This window comes from Labrus mixtus, chromosome 8 (assembly GCF_963584025.1).
Source record: "Labrus mixtus chromosome 8, fLabMix1.1, whole genome shotgun sequence".
NCBI lineage: Eukaryota > Metazoa > Chordata > Actinopteri > Labriformes > Labridae > Labrus > Labrus mixtus.
This window is the reverse complement of record NC_083619.1, coordinates 11,586,781-11,611,489: the sequence shown is the minus strand read 5'-3', so window position 1 is coordinate 11,611,489 and position 24,709 is coordinate 11,586,781. Positions and strand designations below refer to the sequence as shown.

Here is a 24,709-nt window from a genome sequence, read left to right as displayed (position 1 = left end):
AGTGGTTTGACAGGGCAAGAGAAACACGGGCAGCTCTGATTATATTATTTGGAGGAAAAGAAAAGTATTCGTACAATTACTATAGCGGAGCTGTCCATCACTGATTATGGTTTTCAGGTTCAACCTATACTATACTTTAGTAAACACTGTGCAATCATAAGTAAGAATCCCTGGCAAACTGTCAGCTTGTTTACAATGATTATGACAGTCTGACAGCTCGTATTTCTTGACTGTTATTATAAATGATACGAATAACATGAACTATGAAAAAAAACAAGTAAGGATTTTTGGCAATATAACCAAAACAATGGAACCCTATTAGAGATGTGTGTACGTGCCTACACATGCATGCAGTTGTCTTTTGACAGTGACACACATGAACGACACAGAAAATGCGAACAGAACTTTTTTCACTTGGGCTCCCAACTCTGCCAACTCAAGCAGTCGCCATTTGTATCTCTACCTGATGGCCACTTGCCAGCAGCTGTCACTCATTTTCACCGCCATGGGGACGCTCACAGACATGGAGGCACTTTCATAACAGCAGGTTTTCTTTTTTTGTGTTAGGGAGGTGAAGTGAGGTGGAGGCACTCTAAGAAAGTTGATGCACGCTGCACATTGTTGCACGCATACAAGCCTATCACTCAGATTAGGAAAAAAACAACAACATGACCGAGACAGACAAAGATATCGAAATGTCCAGTGATAAGTCATCAGCACAGCTAATCATGCAGAAAATATATTCATCGCTCCATCACAATCTCTGCTGGTGCCCAAATGAAACTGGCATATTTGCACATCTCCTCCACAAAGAGATATATTCATCTACACATATGTATGGTAGGTATGTTTATGTATGCTGTGAGAGCCTATAGGCTACTGTATGACATTGTATGTTTAAGTGTTCTTCTCCTGCATTTTTCACTTCACATTATAGTGTATGCTGTATTTCTGTAGACCCCAATGCTGCCACTCATACTCTAGCATTTGCATTAATATATACACATTAATATGGAACTCGGCTTCCACCAGAGTGGCAGAGTGTTCGCATTACTGCCACAATGTGACACAGAGCAAATAACTGATTTTTTTTGTGGCAGACTAATCAAGCCATGGAGGTGATTGACAGTCTCTTTACATTTAGCTCATTTACCCCCAAGAGTCCTTCACAACTCTACTAATTGGAATTTAGGGTGTGTTCAGACAAAACTTGTTTGGACCACTTTGTTCCAACTCTGGAGTGTTTACTGTCTCAGTTTAGTTTCTTTTTTTTTCTCAGGCTAACTGTGTCAGGAGCTCACATCTGGACTCTTTTTTTTTTTTTTTTAAACAATAGGTCCTTCATTTTAGACAGAATTATGCAAATCAGGCTTCTCAAAGCAGATTGTATCAGCTGTGGTTAGCAAATTCAGCTCTATGATTGGAAACGTTTCAAGCTGAGTACCAAAATACTGAAAATGCTATAAAATACAGCAAAAAGACAGATAAAATGATTCAAATCTATTTAAAAAGGGGCACCAATAGCCTAGTGGATATGTCATGCGCCCCATGTATGGAGGCTATAGTTCTCATTGCAGTGACCATGGGTTCAAATCCCCCCCACTCTCTCCTCCCAAACTTCCTGTCTCTCTTCAGCAGTCCTACCTAATAAAGGCTAAAGGACTCAACAAAAACCATAAAAAAAAATGATTTATTACTTTTAGTCAAAGAGCCTTACTTTATATAGAATTGTAGGTTGTCTGACAGAAATTATTATGTATTAAATTGGGCTGTCAAATTAATCGTGAGTAAACACTGAATTCAATAGTTAATTGCAATTAATCTCACTTTTGCAGATGTTTCAATTTTAATAAGGGGGGGAAAGTGTTTTAGATGAGGACAGAACAATGTGATCATCAAATGCTATAGGGTAAGGAGTTTGGCTGAGTGCTGGAGACTGAATTCATCAAGTCTGAAACTTTAAGTGGCATTAACTCTGGTATGATTCTAACCAGGGCCAGATTGAAAACAGTGTGAACATACTGCACAGTATACTCCATGGACATGCCTCTTTTTGGATTTCTTTTTCAGGTTATCTAACTTTTCTCCTAAGATGTTACACTATGATAGGATTACCACTTTGCAAATTTAACAACACATGCTGACATTTGCAATCTATGTCTCATGATTTGCTCTTGTTTTGTATTTTGTATGTTTTCAGACTTTAGATTTCCTATTTTTTGTCTCATTGTTCCCTGGTGATGTTTGTTTCCCTTGTGTTTCTTTAATTTAATAGTTTGTACTAAAGTGTTTCTTGTTTTATTTGGTCATTTCTTATCCTTGTGTTTCTCTATGTCCTGTGTGTATTGTTGCGGTTCCATTCTTGAGTTCTCTTTTGGTCTTTAGTGTTTGCTGTTTTATTTTGTAGTTCTTGTGTTTCTGGTCTTACTTCCTCTTCTTGTCTAGTTTCCCTCCATTTTGATTGCCCTGATTGTCTTCACCTGTGTCTGTTTACACCTGGGTCTATTTAGTCTCAGTGAATTACTTCCCTCTTGCTGTCAGTTCACTTGTGTTTTGTGTGATGTTCCTAGAGATTGCTTGTCGTCTTCTGTTTTGATTTACCGTTTGGATTTTCGATGGATCTTTGAATCTGGACATTTAAGTTTGTTTGTTCCTTTTTGTTTAAATGAACATTTTAGTTTTTGTCTGCAATTGGGTTCAGTTGCTTATTTTTCCTTAATGTGACACTAATGCTCAAGGCCAAAATGATAAATTATCTGTATAAAAATAAATTAAAAAAACCTACCCAGTTTCTCTCATTTTTCCAGCTCCATTTTCAATACTTCAACATGAAGAAAAATTCAAAGCTCGACAGGTCTGCTGTGCTTAGTTGCCACTGTTATGATTGGACAAACGCTGTTTTGGAGAGGGGTTCAGCGAGCGGTAAATTGCAGCAAAGAGCGGAGACAGGTCTATCAAACTGAAGCCACTGGGACTAACTGAATTTTTTTTGACTCCCTCTGCTATCAAATGTAACTTGGCAGGAAAACAGTGGGAAAAAATCCAATAAACAAACTCCTGAGGAGATGATTTGTTTTTTTTTTGCTTAGAAAATGCCTGTGTAAAGTCATGCAAACAAATACAAGTCAACTTCAAACATCAGGCAATATGTCTAAAAACTGCTATAGCTTGACTGTCAAATGTGACATTCAAATGCTAACTGTATGCAGGAGCTATCCTGGCACATTGAAGGTCTAGGAGTACACAGAGTACACATTTTCTTCTTTCTATTGCCAACAAATTAAAAGTGAGATGTGTTTTTAGAATTTCCTCGAAAAGTTTTACTTTATTGTCAGCTCTGTCCCCAACCCTGCAGACGTTCTCATGTCGTCAGCTTTAGAGAAAACTTCAATCTTGGCTTTCAGTAAATAAATGAAGTGGCAGAAATCACCGTAAGATTGAGAAAATAAATGGAGAGTAATTGAAGAATGATCGTGATCAGAGCTGGGCGGTTGGTGAAAGGAGCTAGCTTAGTAATTGACTGCCTATACAGAGAAACTGTTTCATATGCTAAATATCAGTCCCCAAAGTCCCATAATTAATATTTATGTGTCGGCCATGTGGGTGCACAAATCTGTTGCCCCCTTTTGTCATAATGTAAGAGACTACAAGCTTGCTAATGAGGATCAAAACAATGGTATGGTTTTTACAATGGACAACGATGTTGCACCAAGTAAGCAGTCAAACGAGAACAGAAGCCCCTTTCTTCTCAGCCCAGCACTGTCACAGTTTGAAATTAAGTTAGATTATGGGAAGTGGTCCAGTGCGGCGTCGATGCTCACAGACAGAGAAAGAAGTGTAATGATGGGAAAACCTTTCAAGAGAGAATATCTTCACAGCCATCGCTAACTAAATTAAATATCTGCTACGACAGAAGGAGCGTTGTCTCCTCTTGTGCCCCCGGGTGGGATGTCAGTTACTCGAACAAATCATCTGGCCAGCATGCTGCAATGTAAAGGTTTACTTTGAACCAAACCGAAAGAAAAAGACAGGAAATAAAATGAAGTTTAAAGTGTCTCAACAAGGAAATGGCTTATATACTCTCATCATGTTTGGTTTTGTCTTTGTGCTCTCAGAAAGCTTGCCTTGTTAGTTTTTGCATGTGAGTATAATCAGATTACATATGTACAGAATAAATGTATTTCTCTGCTAGGCAAAGAGCTGTTTTTCATAACCATAATCAGATTAGTGGCATAAGTGTCCCGGTATGACAGCAGAACATTTGGCCAGAGTAATGCAGCAAAATCAAATTCAACAATCATCATTTTATCAGACTTGTGCATTTTTCCCGCTGTCACAAGTCAAAATGTCTGCCAAGCAAAAGCCAATTTAGGCCATTTCCATATGTACCAAACATTAAACACTCTAAACACAGCTGCATATTCTGTCCCTTAAAAAGCTGCTGACTCAATGTGTGTGAGGCTTATGATCTTTGCTAAGACCAGTCACCAGGGGGCTTGAGAGAAGCTTTGGCGAACTATCTGACAGCCTGTCCTAACAGCATGTGACACTAGCAAGCCTCAGCAACAAAATCAGCTCGATTCTACTGTTTACTATTTGAGTGTCCTAACTGTCCACAAGCAGGCAGCCCAACACCGGTTTTGAACGAGTAAGGAACTGGTACAGAGCTTGTTAGCTTGTTTTACGAAGTGGAGACAGTGATGCAATTTTTATACCCAGATCTGTGATTGAAGTGTTGTGCTTTGTCTTATGTCAACGCTGGAGAAAAACTTTATTTGGCTCACCGTGAGACATTTATTAATGAGCGCTGTTGTGATTTAAGTCAACAGCTCATCAATATAAAGCACTAGACGTCATACGGTCTGCAAGGGGAAACTGAAATTCACAGCGCAAAGAATGAACTTTTAAACCGATGCAGTGTTGACAGCGAGCGTCCGATGCTGCACGACCATATCTCACACTTGCGTGCTGTTATGGCACGGTGTAAGATACAGTAAGCTAAAATGTTCTGTTTTGTGTGAAAATAATTTAATTCTACACAGTAGAGAAAGAGCATGTATGCATCTCCCTTATTTTCATTCAGAAATGTTCCCCTTAAGACGATATGTCAGACAGCAGCAGAGCAGGTTGACATCTAATGTGGTCGCCTACCTCACTGACAGACATCAGCTGAGCAGAGTGTTGGAGCAGTCTACTGACTGCAATCTGCTCCGGGCTCTCTTGTCATTGCTCATGCATTGTGTACAACACGTACTCTAAAACCGCCTCCCTCCACTGACAATAATGACATAATTATCCTTCCTAATGTTTCACCCTGCATTATCAAATGGAAACTACCATACACAGGTGTAAAGATTCCATGGCTTTGTGTTCTCTGCCTGTCAAAATGATTGACATGTTCATAATATCTCTGTCCTGATAATTAAAGTTGTTTAAATGTAAATATCAGGCTTAACTGCGAGTGGTTCAGCAGTGTTCATCTCTCACTTAAAATGATGCCCACCAAGATGTGACCTGTTTAGCTTTTGTCCGCTTAACATGAATCAGCATTAGTGTTTCTACTGAAAAGAACATCAATTGCCTTAGATATTAGATCAAGTCAGAAAAAGTTGCCTTTGTTCCTTGTTAAGTCCTTAAATTGATGTAAAACTCTGCATTTCAAGTGTAACTTGCTTAAAACATAGATGTGTCAAACAGTGATTGCCGGTTTGGCCAGCTCTACTTCATTCTGCCTGCCAAATGTGTTTCCTGCTACATAGACATTTTGCCATTTTAGATGAAACTGAAGTTGACATCAAGAACCTGCTTTCAATATGCCTCATGCACGCCGTCCCTCTGAGGGAAAAGACAGTCGCTGTGTGGTCTTGGGCTGTCACTCTGACATCTTCCATGGAAATTTCCTGTCTGTAGGCAAAAGCCATCTATTCTAATCGCGGCGTGTCTCATGTAAGAGGATGAATAATGATGTGTGAAGCTACGGAGACGGATAAACTGGATAGTGTGGCTTGTCACTTGAGAAATCTGACAGTTACACTTTCCTGTAGGCATTTAGCTGTTCACTCTCCATGTTCAGAAGAGGCTCTTACAATGATTGGACGGTAAAATCACTTTCCGTACAAGCATTTCTTAAAAATCAAGCACTGGCTGGATGTGAGCTCTCCTCGTGGCACATGCTGTACAGCGATTTTTTTAAAATGAGAGGCTGTTTAGCTGAAAAGCAGAATGTAGATAGAGTTATTTCACACTAAATAGACGGAGAAATCAGAGTGAAAAGAAGTGATGACCAGGTCGTCTCTGCAGGAGAATGTTGCACAATTTACTGGATGGGCTGCATGATTCAGCCCATTGTTGCCACTCCATTATTTTCAGATTTGCTCGAGGAGGGAATAGTCAAAAGGCATGCATGAATTGGTGGAATCACGGATAAGTTTCGGTTAAAAAGAATATGTCAGCAGCCGGACTGGAGTTGGTGCTGCAGTGTTCAGAGCAGGGGAGGATTAAAGTTTGAGCATGGCTCAGTCCTGGCTGTGGAAATATCAGATTTATGGATTTTTTTGGGGGGGGGAGAGCACAGTCCCATACTTGGGTTGTGTCTGTATTGTGGACTCTGCATGACAGGTCCTTGTCTAGAGTGCAGTCAGAGCTCCAGGCAGGAGTCGTTATAGTGTTGTCAGCGGTGATGGAGAAGTCTAGTGGTGGGGGAAAATTGCAGGAGAGTCCAAACATCCATCCTATGAAAGTTTTTAGGATTTTTTTTTTTTTTTTTTTTTTCAAGGAGTAATACACACTGAGAAAAAAAGATAGGAAAAACAGACTTTAAATGATTTGAAGGCTTTGATGTAAGTAATTAACCTAAAAGGTTTAGCTTTTATTGGCCGTGTCTGAATGGCAAACATTCATCTTAACTGTTCAGACAAAGGGACACATAAATGGAAATATAAAGGTTAACATTTATATTGGGCCTTTTTTGCTAAAGCTAAATCAATACGAATAAATGTTGACTCGATTTGGTTTGCTTGCCTACGCTTGTTTCCACTGCTCTGCAGAGTTGGCCATACAACTTTGGTTTATGTGGACAGGGACACGAGGACAGGCTGGGTCACGAGGAAATACATTTTATAGGAAACTATTTACTCCAAAGTTAGCCATAATTTACTTTTGCTTGACGGTAACACGAAGGACATTACATTCTCCTTTGTACGTCATTTCAACTTCAACTGCTTTCACTTCACTCTGCGTCTCAGGTCTCTTAAAAGCTTTCCTTTAAATTGACACATTGAACCATTCCATGTGCCATTTTTTCACCTTTGATCAAGGTTACACTTTAAAGTTAAGAAACTTAACTTTCAAGTGTAACTGTGTGAGCCAAATCTTGGTCTGCTCCCACACTATCTATGTGTTTCTACCATGCAAGAAAATAACTGGACAGAATTCTTTGCGTTCTCAGGACCTCTTTATGCTCTCTGTCCCAAACGCTCAAACAGAGTTGGAAAAAGAGCTCAACAAGCTGGTGTCCTTAAAAGTTTAATCTAAAACGAAAGACTTGGAAGCAGATTCTACAGGATGTTGATGTTTTTAGCTTGACTGCATGAATGACTGACTCCCAGATTTGACTCATAGATGGTTCTCTTTGAATGCAAATGTGAGTGTTTTGTAAATTTTATTTCGTCTCCCATCGTGTCTCTGTAACTTTCCGTTTTTGCTGTTGACTTGGTCAAAAATTGTGCTTACACCATGGCTGACACGTCAACCGACATCTTTTTCATTCACTTGAAATATCCTTAAATACAATTAAACCGAGTTTTAGAAGAATGTGCAGAACCTTCTCACAATCACGTTATTCCCTTAAATTATATAGTCAGAAAGCTACTATGGATTTGGGTGTCCAATGTCTGTCACCTGTCACCTAAACTTCCACCTTGTCGGGGCTAATACTACAGCTATTACCTCATGTGAGAACCTTCTTTGAGTTTGTTCTAAATACTTGATCTAACACTTGTTTCTCTCTTGATGTTAACCTTGACTGACTCCTCAAGCTCAATTCATTTAATCATGGCGGTGGCGCAATGGAAAATAACACTTCTAACTACTTCAAAGCAGTGATGAAAATCTCCAATTATGGTCTTTGATATAATGAGCAGTGTGGAACTTCAGTCCCAGTATGTATTTGTTTTCCTATGGATGTCCTCTCTGTAGCCTTATACAACACTGGTGGGATCAGCAGCTATTTCAGGGTAATCAAATAGTCTCATTAGCTTAATAATGGTAAAAAGAGCTGCAAGAAGCCATGTGAGGTTATATAGACTTTATAGACTTGAACCAGAGTTTTTTTCTTATTGCCTTCTGAGGTCGGCCAAGATGGATTTTAGATCACAGTTGATTATTTTATTGTATTGTGACTAGATTCTTGTTTTATTCCAGTGATATAGGTTTTAGTGTGGATCTTTTAATCTTTCTTAATCCAACCATTAACAGTGAATAATGGACATAGCCACCGTGACACCATCCATCGGTTTCCTCGACTGTGTAAATGACGGCTTGAGTTAGCCATTTAGCCCCCGCCATGTTTGTCTTCCGGGGTCAGAACTGAAACATATTTGTCAGACAGCTAGGAGCAGGAGAGAAGAGGGTCAACACAGTTAGCACTCAAGGCTAATTCATTAGCTGGTGAATTAGCTTGTTTACACTTGTGGTTCCCAATAAGTAATTGTTCTACAATTAAAGGTGGCTGACTGAACCTTTATTCATTAGACTAGAATCCAAGCAAGCTTTTTGAACGTAGGCATCTCACTTCCCCCAGTAACAGAGCGGGTGATGACCTATACATAAGTAACTTCAGATAACGGGTCTTCTCCTCACTACAGTCCACCATAATCTGTCCTGGGAAAACATAAATATTCCTGACCTGCCAGCAATGAAAAGTGAAATGAACACTAAAAAAGGCAGGTACGAAGAGCGCAGCATAATTACAGTTTTTTGCTAGAATGTCTTTACAATAAATAATTTTGCTCACAGGAACTTCTTGGCAACAGTTTAGTGCTATGAATCACTCAAAGTCTTCTTCTTATAGTCCAATTTTTGTGAAATAATCCACAAAATCCTCAAATATGGGCTAAAGGGTTAAGTTCAGTAACTGAACTGTCAACTGGGGTAGGGGCATCCCTGCATCACACAATAATAGTAGAACAAAAAAATATATATATATGAATAACAAAACATACAAACACACACATATATGCACACACATGTACACACAAACACACACGCATAGGGCACGTCATCCACATACAAAGTTGTTATTACGGTAGTTCCTCCTGTCTCTGTTTTGTGTGAACACATTGTCGCGTCTCCCATATAGTATAGCTCTTGTCATGTCTCTCACATGTCTTGTATTGTTCTGCATCACTTAATAATATAATTTAAAAAATAACTGAACTGTCTACGTTAATAAATAGCAGACAGCCAGCAGGATCGGACTGTCACTCAAACAAGGACTTTTTACAGTAAAACTGCTGAGTTATATAGAAATCTGTACAGTCTGTACAGTTCTCACAGTAGAGAAATGAGCTTCACTGAAATAGAACTTTGTACCAGACTGTAAACACTTTAATTAACATTTTAACATGGGGTCTTATTGGGATTTTGTGTCTTTTTCAGAGGCAGTCTCAAGTGGACACTCAAAGAAATGCTGTTGTTTTTCACACCTGCATTGGCTTCATTTTTTGAACGCCAGCGGATGCAGCTTTAGCCAGAGTCGATTTGTTTGGGTGTTTTTGGAGGAGGATCAGGGCAGTCTGTTTGATGCAAGGCCAGCAGGCATGCGTGAGACCCCCACTGTGGAGGATAAGTCAGCTCCATCATGTTCCAAACACAAAAATCTGATCTGCAGGTGGTTGGAGGAGGCAGAATGACAGCCATATGGACACAGTCATCAGGTAAAACAGAAATAAACTAATTCACAGCTCTGATTATGATTCTATTTCAGGAACTGCTCCCACAAGTGCCTCAGCATGTCATGTAGACAGACGCTCAGTAATTCATGTGTGTCTGTGTGTGAGAGCAGAATGCATTTTAAGAGAACATTTTGAAATCAAGGTTTCAAATACTATTACACATCTTAAAAAATGTATTGATTTCATTCCCCAATATTATTGTCACAGGTGTGGGAAAACAAGGGGAGGTGGACCCAAGTGCAGAATAACCAAAAACTATTTATTTAAACAAAAAGGCAAAAACTAAAACTTTCTATCAAAATATCCAAACTGAGAAAATCCCAAAAAACTGATAAGCACTGAGAAACACTAACACTCCAATATACGATAAACAACACTGGAAACTTACAACAATAATCTGACAACACAAGGGAAGGAGCACAGAGACTAAATAGTCATGGGGTAATCAAACACAGGTGAGACTAATAACACAGGTGAAGACAATGAGGGCAATCAACACGGAGGTAAACACACAGAGGAAGGATTAAACACAAGAAACACTGAGGACAACTACAAAATAAATCAGGAAACACAAGACAGAGAACTCAAGAATGTAACAAAACACACTAGAACATGGAGAGACACGAGGATAAGAAATGACAAAATAAAACAGGAAACACTGAAGACAAAACTAGGAACCCATCAACACAAGGGAAACAAGCAACACTAGGAAAAAACGGGAAACTCAGAAAATCTACAAAATACAAAACCAAATCATGACAATTATACACTGTATGTTAGGGGTTGTCAGATAATTAAAAAGTTGACAGTCATGTGATAGTCAAGTCAAGTTATGAATAAAACCAGCGGAGAAGGGAATGCTTTGTAACCAGCAAACATATATATGTTTTTACAAAACATAATGCATATGCTGCTGAAAGCTGACAGTTAACACTTAAAGAAACAGCAGGCTGCAACAGCTGCAATAAAGCATGCAACAATAGCACGTGTACTACCACTCCCATATAAGTGAGTGCAAACAAAGAAAGGCACACTTGGGACTGAAAAAAAAACTCAGGTAAACAAAGCGTGTTTTTGCCTACTCACTGTCATAGTCTTGCTCGGTCACAGTTTTATATCTTCTGTCATGGTTTGAGTGTAGGAAGACAAGAGCATCACTGTGAGCTGGATGAAGGCTTGTCCGCTCCAGTGAGAAGTGATTAGGTCACATCAGACATGAAGCGTCATCACACGGCTGTAAAATCGACATGTTGACTACTCAACACACACATTGACTAGTCGACACGTTTGTGCAACCCCTAATGTCTGTGTGTCTGTCTGACCCTCAAAACTAAAAATTCTTAACTCAAAGGCTAAATAAGATAAGATAAGAGTTTAAAAGCATGATCAGCAATACCAAAATGTTATTTAAGAAAAAAATAGAATACGGTTTGTCATGTTGACATTTTCAGTAAAGCATTCTCTACTTCTCTCTCTCTGTCAAGGCCACCTGGAGCCCTGTTATACTTGTTTGTTTTTCTGCCTGAAAAGGCATCCATTTGTTTCTTTGCCGCTTTGGTGTTTTTAGTCATTTCTCTGTAAATAATTGAAGGACTATTGTCTAGACCTGCTCAAATTGTAAAATGTCATGAGACAACTTTTTTTTGTAAGAAGGCGCATCGACATCTGTTTTGTATCAGAAAACTCTCTAGTCTTCACATTGATAAAACTTGGATGATTTTGTTTTATAGAGCTTTCATTGAATCAATTATTTTGTTTCACGGGCGGTTCACCTGTCCTCTAAAAATGAATAATGCTCTTGATAAAATTGTGTAATGGGGAAGCAAACTTACAGGTCAGTCTCAATTCAACCTGTCAGATCTTTATTCTTTACAGCTGCAGCGTAAGGCGAGCTCTATTCGCCATCTCCTCATCCTTTAAATCGGGAGTTTCAGATTCTCCCCTCTGGCTGTCGGTTTGCTGCTGCTAATGAGAGAATAAAACACTGTAGGGACTACAGGGATAACGCCTGCATTACTGCTAACGCTGAGACAATCCGTCTGTCAATCTCAATCGTCAACAAGAACCCTGGTATACTTCCTCTGTTTTCAGGCATGGAAACATGGCTCTTAAGGTTCAGTTAATGAGGATAAAGTTTAATGGCTCCTAACTCTGACAACTTACCCTCATAATATCTGACTTCTGGAACTTGATTTAACAACAGCAAGCTGAAAGCTTTGACAAGATGAATAGAACAAGAATTGTAAGCTGTTCATTTTGTTTCAGGCATTGCTGTTATATTCACAAGTAAAAAAAAAAAAAAAAAAAACAAAGCATGCTGGGGTTTGTTCTGAAAATTCCTCTATTCCATATGAGTCTCCTCCCGTTGGCGAGGCTTTGACAGCTCAAAGTACTGCACGCTATCAAAGCTAAGTAGAATCCTGTCATGAGGACATGAACGGCCCTGAAAGATACATCCTCACCAATCTGATCGCACTTTTCGCCCTTTCATTCAAACCCCCACCCCAAATCCCCGCACTCTGCCAGGGGGTGGAAAAGTGCAATCACTGAGACAAGGCGTTCAACTAATGCTGAGAGTCACATTAAAACATGTCATGACATCCCTCTTCTGAAATTACTTTCCTGAAGTGTTTGAGGGAGGAGGGGAGATGACTCCTGAAGCCAATCAGCTGTACCCAGCTCTAGATTTATGCTGACGATGCTTTGGGGCTCGTAAACAGAAATGGTGAAAATACATTTATTTATTTTTCATTTATTGGATTAACTCATTTTGGAGAGCACATAAATGAACCTATCAGCAAAAGGCATCAGTGTTTATATGCCTGGATTAGTACAGCAGCTAAATATCATCCGTAGTCCTTAACCAGGAACTTTCATAAACTTAATAGATTTTTTCAAATATATAACACCTTACAGGACAAACTTTAACCCAGGCTGTAAACATTTTGATTTAACATGTAAACATGATTTTTTGGCGGTGTTGTGTGTGTGGCTTCCGGGGCTCCTGGAGCCAGCCTCAAGTAGACCCTCGACGAACTGCAGGATTTTGCACTTCAGCGTCACCTTCATGTTTTTAACACTGGAGGTTGCCGCTTGGTCAGAAATCAGTCATTCAGTACTCCCTAGTGCATACATGCAGTTCTCTGTAGAGTACTAGTGAGCTCAATGGAAAAAAATAATAAATAAGTAAACACTGCCTGATTCTTTTCATCTCAATGGACAATGATGACATCATTGCTATTGCAAACTGGTCACGCCCCTCTTTTCCATCATCAAGTTTCCTTTGACCGCAGTGCATGATGGTATATATTGTGTAATTAGTGACTTATCTGTTGTACACTACTTCCCACAATGCACTGTGACATACAAATAGTCCACTCCATAGGGTACTCATTCTCACTCATATTTGAGACGGCAATAAAAACTCAGTTTTTAGTTTATTATTTAGTAAGTAGTGGGTGTTTCGGAAACAGACACAATATCTAATATTTGCAATCTGTTCCAGGAATGTGTTTTTAACAGACCCCACTGTTTGACTAAATCTACACCTAGGTACATTACAGACTCCCCTAGTTTCTTAAATCACATTTTTACATAATGATCCTTTTTGGATTTTTTTCTTAATAAAATTACAGGTGGGCAAACAAGACTTATAAAAGATGTTGCAAAAATCCAAAGTGAGTCTGACAGAATCATATATTTTTTTTCCTTTATATCAAAGCTATATCACAAAGTATTATGTGATATTTTCACAGAATAAAGAAAATGGCTGAGAAGTTTATGAAGTTGTTTTATTAAGTGGTCACTTTACTTGTCACATGGTTTAAACTTTATCATCTCTACCCCCTCGCCCATAATGAATGTTTCTGCTTCATTTACACACATTGGCTCACTCCAACTTCACCCAGACAATTAACCAGGGGGCTGGCAGGAAAAGGGACGCAAACTAGCAAATGTTGTGCGCCCCCTGTACAGGGGTTATAGCACTTAGTCGTGGGTTCAAATCTGATGTTGTTCCCCACTCTCTCCTTCCAACAAGTCTTTTTTTTAAAACACACCTGGGCTCCCAGACAGATAGTAAGACGTGCACAAACACACATCACCCAGGAGGGGAAAAGACACAATCGCAGCATTTTTCGACCGACTAGTTTTGCCTCAGCATTCCAGCTCCTGAGTCGGCCCGGATGTTCTGCCAGCAAAGTTGTTGGCTGCTAAACATGATTGATCACAGGGTTTGTGTCGGCTGCATTAGCCCTGTGCACCAGCAGCCTCCTGGGGCCAGCCAAACACTACACCTGCCTGTCGCCCATCAAAGGGCCACTCTCAGCAAGAATCCTCAACGCTCCACTGAGTCGCTTTACAAACACTCACTGTCCTCCCTCCTCCTCATCTAAATCCCCCTGTTCCTTCCCTCCACCTGCTTTATTCTCCCCCCCTTTGCCATCTCGTCGAAGTGTCTGCAAGGTCGCAGGAAAAAAGGAGCATGATTGCAACTTTTATTGAATGAGGGAGAGTCAAGTAAATCTGCAGAGTGCTGGGGGAATAAACATCACCTGCTGCTTTCTGCAGACAAACTACTTGTAAGAGAGGGAATCAAGAATCAAATTGAGGGTGAGGCTGTGTCAGGCCGCCAGGGGAATTCAGGGGCAGAGGGTGTGAATGCAAGGTTGGTGCAGGTGCATTTGGAAAAACAACACTCGAATGACCTGAGACTGAGGGGAGCACTGTACAAGTGAATTGACTTGTTGAGTTTTGGACCCTAAGGACTTTTATCCGCAGTTGGATTGCTATTGGTAACCTGCCTCTTATCCTAAAGCTCTATAGAGACTCTAAATTGAGAGGGAGAAAGAAAATCAGGGTACCTCCTTTCTCTTCCGATGTCGGAGTCTTGATAGAGGTCACTAATAAGAGAGAACAGAGTGAATATATATCACATGTTGTTAGCAATGGGTCAAGAATTCATAGCTGAACTTAAACATGCCTGCTTTCTGCAAATACAAGTTCTATAATTGACTTTACGTATGACTCAGTAGATGTTCATTCCAACTCACTCATGCAAACTACCAACGCAGTGATATAGGAACTCACAAAGAATGACTAGGACAGGTTTAAATTCACACATAAGGTCATGGTTCACTCACTAAAAGTTTCACAGCTCAATTGAACTGAGTGAGGAATTTACTTAATTGTTACTGTTTTAATTTCATGTATTTTTCATGTATGCAACCTTAGTGTTGGCATTTTTAAACAGCAGAGTGACATGGCGAAATCTCATGCTGTTCTTCAACTTCCATTTCGGAGACTCAAGTTTGGCCTGGTCTTGTTTTGTTGTAATGACCTTCGAAGGGCCTGCTGCTGGAGGTATTTTGCCTTCACTTTAGTATGACGGAAAAGGTGGGGATGCATCATCCGTTTTTATATGTAATCACAGGTCTGTAACCCTTTCAGCCTCCCCCTGCTGGACACAGGAAACGATACAAGTTTCAAGGACTTCACTTTTAAAATGAAGAGGCCATGCTCACTTCTTTTACACATTTTATGGATGAGTCAAGCTAAAGAAATGACTGTGACACACCTACACTTTCTAAAACGCAACTCAAAAGCATCTTATGATGTCATCAGGTTGTTTTTCAAAGACTTTAAAAAGCTAAGTAAACAGTGTAAGAGGATATTATTCATAATGCAGACATTCTAGTTCTCACAATATAGTTTATCTACGAGTGAAACTTGACACGTGATATGAGTGTAGTGTTCCTTGAACTCATTTGGACAGGGAAACTCTTACACCTCCACATCCCATACACTTTAAATATTAGTCCTTTACACATTCACCCACTTGTAAATGAGCACATGCACACACCGTAGCAGAATAGGACTGTTTTCTGTGTCCCTGTGTTTCATCATTTGAGACAGGAGGCAAACAGCTCATCGCTCACTTTGTCCTGGAACTGCCTAAAACACCAGCACACACACTAATTCACACACTAACACACCTTCCAGAAGGATTTCCCTCCCTATGTTTTTAAACACATCCAGTAGGAATATTATTGATTGCCCCAGCATGGCTCTAGTCTAATACATCCGGGGGACATTAAATTCCAACAGCAAATTAATTATCCACATGAATATTTTATCCAGTAAGGTGGAAGAAAAGGTAATTAGCCTAGGTACAGCACAACGGATGAGAAGATGAACAGTTTTGGTTTGAACAAAAGAGTTTCAATGTGTGTTCTTTCCAATGGTGTGTTTAAAATGTATGCTGCCAGTGATCCATTACTGCCAACCTGGTACATATTCCACTCATTTATCTTCAATCACGCAACACACCTTAATAAAAAGAAATAAAGAGTACACAATCTTTAAGCTGAATTATGTATAGACCTGCTGTTAGGTTGACAATCACAACATATCACATGTTATACCAACTCTCCTCCTAATTTGACCCTGTTTAGTTACAGTCTTTCAAACTTCAAAGGTTACAAGCTGCACTAAAACTTTGGATATGAACATTACAGACGGTCCAAGAGATATAGGCATGGTACATATAGAAGATACAATTTGTCTACAATTTGAAGAGCAAATTACAGAGCTGCCACTTACAAACCGTTTAATTCAAAACAGAAACATAATTTGTTGGAAGTGACAATCTCGCCCAAAAGTCTTCTTAGGGGGGGCCAGGGAACAAGTGAATACATGAAAATAGGTCACTAGGAACCCAATCAGTGATAATATATCTGTGATCGCTGCTCCATTTCCTGCACAGAATTCTCAAGAGCTGTGTTAGATTTATATCACTAGGAGACACACTCATGGTGCGAAGTCGAGACAAGCACACACCGTCTGAACAGCAAGCAGCCATCCTCAATAAACCTCTAGCCTATGAAACAGATTAAAGATATATTTCAAGGAACTGTTCATCACAGCTTTAATAAATGAATTGGTGCAAGTGTTCGTGTCACAGCCAAAAAAAAAAAAAAATGCTGCTGCTGCCTACAGACAGATGGCTGCAGAGGCTGGCAGTGCCAGACTAGAGGCTGCATCGCATTCAGATAATTCAATTAGGCCACTGCTTACTGGGTCAGGGCAGGCGGGGAGCCCAGGATATGAGCCCAGGATATGAGCAAAGAGGGAACAAATGGCCAACATACAGACAGAGCAGTAAATGAACAAATAGATGAATTGACCAAAGCCTGTTGGAAACTACTCCTTAACTTTTTGGCAATTGTTATCCTTCCACAAAATATCTTAATTTGGTGACTTTGTCTGAACATTTTTGTCATCTACACCAAACTCAGTCCTTTGAATCTATGGTCGTAATCTGTAAATGTGCTCTGCATGCCAGTGTGTGTTCTATTTAGGTTCAACCAAAGACATCTCTTCAAGGATTCACAATTGTAAGGCTTGAGAACTACGATAGTTTGCTGTTTGTTTTAAGAAAGACAAACAGCCTAGTGGTGAGCCTTGGCTTGGCCTTGCTTGGGAGCTTAATAGGAAAATTACATCAGGTTTTGATTAAATCACCACATTTTCTCGATTGAATAGATTTTAATGGGTTGGCAAGGTCGTGTCATCTCAAGGGTCCTTCTGATGTGATTGTACTTTGCCCCCACATCTAGTAAATCCCATCTCTATCATTGGAAAACAATATTATATACTGGATGACCTTACAAAAGTTTGGTTGTTTGTTCCGTGACAACATTTTATAACATTCATAGCCAACAGTTTTTCATATTCTTTCTCCCAATTTTGCTGTTCATCTGCTGACTATCTGTGACAAGAAGCTCAGCAGTAAGTTAATAGGTACTAAATTCCCAAGGGTCTGGGTTTTGTGTTGGACAGGATTTGGCAATGTCCTTTATTTAGTTTTAGTATTGGGCTAAATCTAAATCTGTTTTGGTATATCCATTTTCAAATTAATGTTGATATCTTCTCTGCATTATGAGGTGGGTGCGTTCTCCATTTTGGGGGTTGAAAATGACAATGGTTCCATGTGTCTTTCTCATGCGTCATGAGGTTAGAATGCATTAGGCTCAGTTCTGCAGTAATATACAACTGACTCTCTAGTTAGTCTTTCTAAATGTCCAAACTATTGAATTAAATTACTCCCTCTCTGACATTCCTGCTCAGCCAGCATTGCTGCATCTACTCTAACTGTATTTCTTTGAATGCCAAGCAGCAAATAAATCAGTAGGTGGATTCACTCACTTTTCTATACTGCTCCACATCAGGGTTTAGCTTTAGAGGAAATGCTGAAACTTTATACATAGCAATATTTCTGTAGCAAACATTTTAAGGAAAACGTAGATGGTCTGCTGTTGTCCAGCTGTGTTGCCCAGCTGTGTTGCATTGACCTTGGTACAGGAAAAAGCAATTAGCTCTGCAATATATTAGGAGTTAAATATCTTTCTGATGTGGTTTACATCAGTAACTTCAATGTCAGCGTTTGGTTAGATTGTCTTTAATAGCTTTCTTTCCTAGTATGCTTTGGAAGCCCTTTATATGGGTGGTATTATATGCATATTTACTGTACAGATTATGGACTTTGATGCTGGCCATCACAACTATGAACAGAAGATTATGGCTGAAACATTAATAATTAACAAAGTGTTGATGAAAAATAGAGTTGTTTGTTTTAGAGACTGGGTCGTTAATGCACTGAGGAGATAGATGGTTGAAATATCAAAATCAAAGAGAAGAATTAAATAAATGTACAGTATTGCAAACTAGTGTATGTTTAAAGTAAAACTCCACCTCTGCCTTCATTTATACTGTGCAGTCTGTGTGAAACACTAATAAATACCACAGCAAATCCTACATAATCTCACTGTAGACTATGGGTACATCCCAGTCCGCACAAATATGAACTGTATTATTTCTCAAAAAAAATAGACACAGTAGCAGTGTTTAGTCTCTTTATGTTACCTGATAACAAACACCTGTACATGAAGAACAACCTGCAGTCTGCTTCAAACCAAAAGGACAATTTCTACTGACAAAAATATTTAATAGGCTATTGAATTGTTTATTTTATGTATTTTTATTTTTTCTAATAATTTGATAATGAACTCTGTATTTCATAAACAAAGATATTTTATGATGTCCTAGGAATACTGGAAATAATTTATTAAGTTCTAAATAGAGAAAAAAAACAGACTTACTCTTTACATACTGACAGATGTTTACAGTCTGTTTAAATGTCCAACGGTCCGTTTAGCGTCTTTTCTCTGTTATTAAACTCCACTGATGTTGATAAGTTTCATTGAAGTCTGATCCGCTGCAGCGTCCAATCAATGAGTGATATTCGATAAGGAGGCGTGCCTGTCAGTAAAAAGACTTCCGCAAAGTCAGCTCTCGTGTATCCTCGGTCATCGCTCCTCGGATCTCCCTCCTCGATCCTCGATCCTCTCTCCTCCGTTCAGTTACAAGAGCTTTGGGACGTTCCTTAACATGGTAGGTCTAAAACTACTTCCGGTTCGGCCGAGGAGCGAGGAGCGAGGAGACAGCATTTAAGAGAACTGAGATGCAGGGTATAAAAACTGTAGGTAGTCTCAGTGACATCACCCATTGGTTTCTGAAGTAACCGTATGAAGCCCAAGGATGGTGGTTGCTATAATGGAAATACTAACTCCACCTAACTTCTGATCAATCTAGAAACAGGCAAAGAGGTGGAGTTAATGCAGGCATTGAGCCTCCTGGCAAGCAGCCACAACACACCCAACTGTCAGTCAAATCAACCACACGTAGCCTTAATATAATCAAAACGGATGAGTTACTATGATGATAAATATTCTGGTTAAGTAGAGAGCTGATTAAAATCAGTGAAAAATGTTCATATGGGTCTTGAGAAATAGAAGACTCTCGCTTTATTACAGCTATGCTGTAATACCACCAAGCTTTAATGGCCTTCCATTACAATAACTAGCCTTCCAAATTCATATAATGACTCTGACAGCCATTAAAAACATTATCTCTTTTAAATCTATAATCAGTTTTAATAAGTGATGTTAAAAGATGCCTCAAGGGCTCCCATCAAATGAGCACATCCAATTATGAATAAACTAATGATACATCCTCTTTAGCCCCTTTAACAGGAGAAGTACACATCTGAAGGAGCCTCATAGTATTTCTGTGGTTTTAAAGGCTCTCTTAAACCCCAAAAAACTCGTACCCAGTGTAAAGACTTGAGAGACTTTTGCATAAAGTGTTTCTGTAGTTCATCCGAGTAAATACAGGCTAAAGATGGAGTTTAATTACAGCCTTCGTTACACACAGACACCCAATTTCATGAATGTCATTTGCTGCAAGTGCAGACAGTTTAAGCAGTTAAATGCAAATTTGAAAGTAATAGAGGCTTGAGAGTTGGTAATGTGTTTCGCGATTAAACAGTAATTTGAAAATCACTTTTTGTTGCATGCAGTTAGATAAGAAGTTTGATATCATGTCTCAAGTTCAAAATGATACTAGAACCAGCAGCTGGACATCTGAGGATAATAAACAGTTAACGGCAAATTTTCTGAGCCAAGTTCTTGACTGGATCACAAAAGTGCTGCTGATGCCTTGTTTTGTTGTGTTGTGTGTAAGAAACAAATCCATAAAGACTGACAACATCTGAGGTAATATTTCTTTAGAGCATGGAGGTTAAGAAAGCAAACTAAAAAAAAAAAACATGAACCGTCGCATCTACTGAACCTTATTGATGAAACGGTCACAGTATGTGGCTTATCAAGATAAAAATGGACACAGACTCTGGTGGCTTTGAGGTTAAGACAGAGTGGCCTGAACTCAGCGAACTCTCAGTAAGAGCTGGAGTAACTGGACTGGTTGAGTCTGACCATGGAGCTGTTATCGTCTCTGGGGACTCTATAGTTGAACTTTTTCATACCTATGAGGCTGACTGTGACACTGTGTGAACATCCATTACAACTGCTGTTGCATAGATTCCTCTTATAGTTTGACAGTCACATACTGTAGATGATGGACAACTACTGCTGATCAGCCCATTATCAGATTTAGAGCTCAGACCAGATTATAACTCCTTACACTAGATTTAATCTCTGTTAGGTTTGCTGCTGCACTTTTGACCATAATGGGGAGAAAATGGTCCTCTGCCATGTTATCAATTAAAATATCAGCAGGATCAGGTTAATGTCGTCTCACAGCTTGGTTGAGCCCAGCCTGCGTATGCTCTCCATTTTTCCACACATTGGTAGTGGGGCGTTGGCAGATGTCAGGGATCCCAAAGCTGTGGTACCTGAAAGACGTTTCAAGCTCCATTGCAACCATTGAATACAAGTAAAGCTACCTCATGACAGTGGTGCAACAGATCACAATTAATTCACCATGTGTTCGGATCAGCCTCCATGGTTAGGACTGCATGTGATCTGAGGATCAATTGAAAATGTATCATCATGGTTTATAATAAATGTACTGCAGCTACATCCCTGTGGAGTCTCAGTGGGGAAAAAAAGAAGCATTAGTGCGTGTAGGAGCATTGGAGATGGACTGTCCAAGGGGGATGGATTGTAAAACATATTTTACGCCCTCTATTAATGTTGTAGTACTCAAAATTGGTCTCTGTCTCTGAGCACTCTGGTCCCAGGTATGTCTTGGTCTTGACTACAACACTACCCTCTATGTCTTGGGATACTGCTTCTCTGTGACTTTGGACACGGCCACTTTACCTGGGAATTGATCCCCTCTCAGACTTATCAGTATTTTTCTAATAACCAGAACTGGCCTTTTTTCTAGCCACTCAATCACTCCAGTGACTGTCCATCCATCTTTAAAAGCTTTAGAGAGACTTTATGAGAGCTCCTGTGCCATCTTTGCACTTTCTTGGTGCAACTGGAAGTTGTTAAAAGGACTGACCTTTTGATGAGGCAGTAAATAATTCTTGACAGCTGGTTATAACAGGAGCTGGAAAAACATCTGACACAAAGTATCAGGGTATAAATGATAAGGGTTTGCTTCTTAAAGAACAAAAAACGGAGTTCCATCACTTATTGAGGGTTTGAGGTCTTTGTCTAAATATTGGTAGAAAAGTTGACTGACAGACTTTTTTAGTGTTTGTACTGAGCGCAAACACAAGGCAACAGAGCCTTTGACATGTGCGAAAATCATACAAAACAAAGGCTCCCCACTATGTTTTGTTCAGCTTCTTTGTATGCAGAAGTACCAACACGGTATCAGAAGTCAACATCCGTCTCATCATTACATAGAAAAGAGCACATTCCAGGGTCTCTTTCTGGAGAGCTGATGAGGGGTGGAGATGGGATGGAAGTGCAAATGGCAGCCAAGACAACCAAGGTGAAAAAGATGGATGATAATGGAGCGGTGAAAGGGAGCGAATGTGTGAAGAGGGCACATAGAGAGCTGGGAGATGGAGAAAGAGAGCCTGGGAAAGAGGGAGAAAGCAGGGATTGGAGCAGTAAATGCTGCAGAAAATGAAACGAGCCATTATAACAGGCACTTGTGCGCACAGATTCAGAAAAGTAAGCCGCCGACAGGGACATTCAGAATGTGAATGTAAGGAGGATGAGGAACACACATGCAGGTTGGACATACCATTCCAAAGACATGTCAAAAGAAGAGATCAGAGTCTGATATGGACTGTGCGGGGGCAAGGGAAGAAAATAAAGACAAAAATCAAAAAGTAATGAACAAAGACAAGGCGCTTGAGTACAATGCAAAGAGAGCAAGACCTCCATCCTTCAGACAATCTGACGAAAAAGTATTTTTGAAGCATGTTGCCTACTCTGAGCCGTGCCCTCAAGTATCTCCCCACTTCCCCACCAAGTTCATTTTAGGCAGAAGTGTTGGTCATTTTCTGGGCAACAAGTGTTTCACATCTGTGTACAAATCTTTGAATCTATACTGCTCTGTTTTTGCAGATAATAAACAATTTTATATGTGTTTGTTGAGTTTTTAGACACTCTATGGGCAAGACATCAGTGGACCTAAAGTGATCAAAGAAATAAACACAGGCGAGAGTTTATATCTGCAAACTGACCGGCAGGTTGTACTACGTCACCAGAGACACGGAGCTGGTTGATATACCAAAGCTACAGGACTGTACTGGTCGCTGAGTTTTTCATAAATATAATTTGACAGGCTTTCTTTGGACATTCAGAATAATCAATACAACTCAAGTAAACTACTTCAATTAACAGTCAGATACGGTAACTTTCTTACATGCTGATATTCAGAAATGAATGCTATATCAAGGTTGATTGAATATCCAAAATGTATCAAAACATGTTATAAATCTCAATATTTTAAATATGGTAAGCATCAGATTTTAACATCAGTGGTTACAGAGTTTGGAAGAAGCACTTCTCGGCAATAAACCTTCAAAAAATAATACATTGACTCATTATGACTTTCTGCAATAATAGCAGTCAATTGAATGATTTGTGATTAGGGGGGATTTAAATAATGTCTTCTCCTCCAAACAGTAGTAATATTTATATTTTCTACACCAAAAGTTGTCAAGTTTGATATATTGGCATCAGCCTTGATGTGACTGTCAGTTTCTCTTTGTGGATACTTATCTTAATTTGCCCAGATGTATGCCATCTCCAGTGGAATGAATGTCTGAGCCAAATTCTGCATTAATAGTCCTAAAATATATGAGAAATATTGCATGAGTTGTTCTCTTGGACTGCAGCCACTTGTAAGTTGCATCCACACTGACATGATTGCTCAACAACTTCCCGCCTACCTGGTTTGTCCTCTGTTTTTCAAGGTCTGCACTTCTGCTTCTTCTATTAAGAAAGTAGCGATGCCTTTAAGAAACTTTTTTCACAGCACCATTGGAGATGGAAGTTTAATTTCTTGATCCAAGCTGCACCACATCATTAGCATTATACTTCTCCTCTGGGGCACTCCCTACCTATTTTTGTATGATATGGTTGCAGGTCACGAAGTTATCAAATATGCACACGTAGAAAAAAAATCTGCTTGCGGCCAATGAAATTATCTCATGACCAGTGCAAGGTCACTGCAGCAGATGTAGGCCAGCATAAAATTAGGACATATGCAGTCATAGTCCGTCACTAGTCCCCTCCTTCTCTCCTTTTCTTCATTTCCTGATATCTTCAGCATTTGGGTTAAATATTGTAGCCTTCGAGAGTATCTCCACATTTCTACAGGGACATTTAAGTCACATTTAGAATCCAGACCAAAAGTAAAGATGTTGAGAAATGACGGGGAACATTTTATATAGTTCCTTTGAGTCTCTACTCTTTAAGCATGAATCCAAATAAAGCTGCTTGATTGTTCCAATGACGTCATTATTGCGAAAGGGATCATCGAGCGACAGATACGGGACAGATTTTATGAACTTGAATAGAATTGAGTGATGAATCAAAACCGAGGGTCAATAATTAAACCACTTTTACGGGCCTACTGATTCCTGGCAACAAAATGATAGGACAAGTGTTTAACCAAATTGAATTATGTCTAATTTAATTATAGTTATCTTGTTATTATCTGAAATACCAAATAAGACCTCAAATTACACCAAATTAAGTCAGATTTTTTGTCAAGGTTTGCATAATGGGCCCTGTTTTCACAGCTCATGATGTTTCTTTGGTGTCAAACCTAGAGTCCTTTGATAATTATTAGCCTTGTCTTTGCAAAAAAAAGTAAAAAGTATTTTTATTAGTTGCAATGTATCAAATATGGAGGAGACAGGCAGTTCAGCAGAAGGTTTTTATGCTAGGGTACTGAAAAGAGCCCATGATTTGTCAATCCTC

The 24,709-nt window shown here is 39.4% G+C and overlaps 1 protein-coding gene and 1 long non-coding RNA gene across 3 annotated transcripts in view; one reads left to right on the top strand and one right to left on the bottom strand.

Annotated features, from left to right (window-relative positions):
- LOC132978931 (vertebrate ancient opsin-like) overlaps positions 1–24,709 on the bottom strand; it is a 64,657-nt gene that overhangs the window by 19,700 nt on the left and 20,248 nt on the right. The window lies entirely within an intron of this gene.
- LOC132978932 (uncharacterized) overlaps positions 2,547–24,709 on the top strand; it is a 35,331-nt gene continuing 13,168 nt past the window's right edge. The window contains exons 1-3 of one of the 2 annotated variants that reach the window (XR_009674003.1): positions 2,547–2,645; positions 9,658–9,935; positions 11,438–11,715. This is a non-coding gene — a long non-coding RNA (uncharacterized LOC132978932). Of the gene's footprint in view, positions 2,646–9,657; positions 9,936–11,437; positions 11,716–24,709 lie in introns of those variants that run through there. The other variant, XR_009674002.1, reaches the window with a different exon arrangement.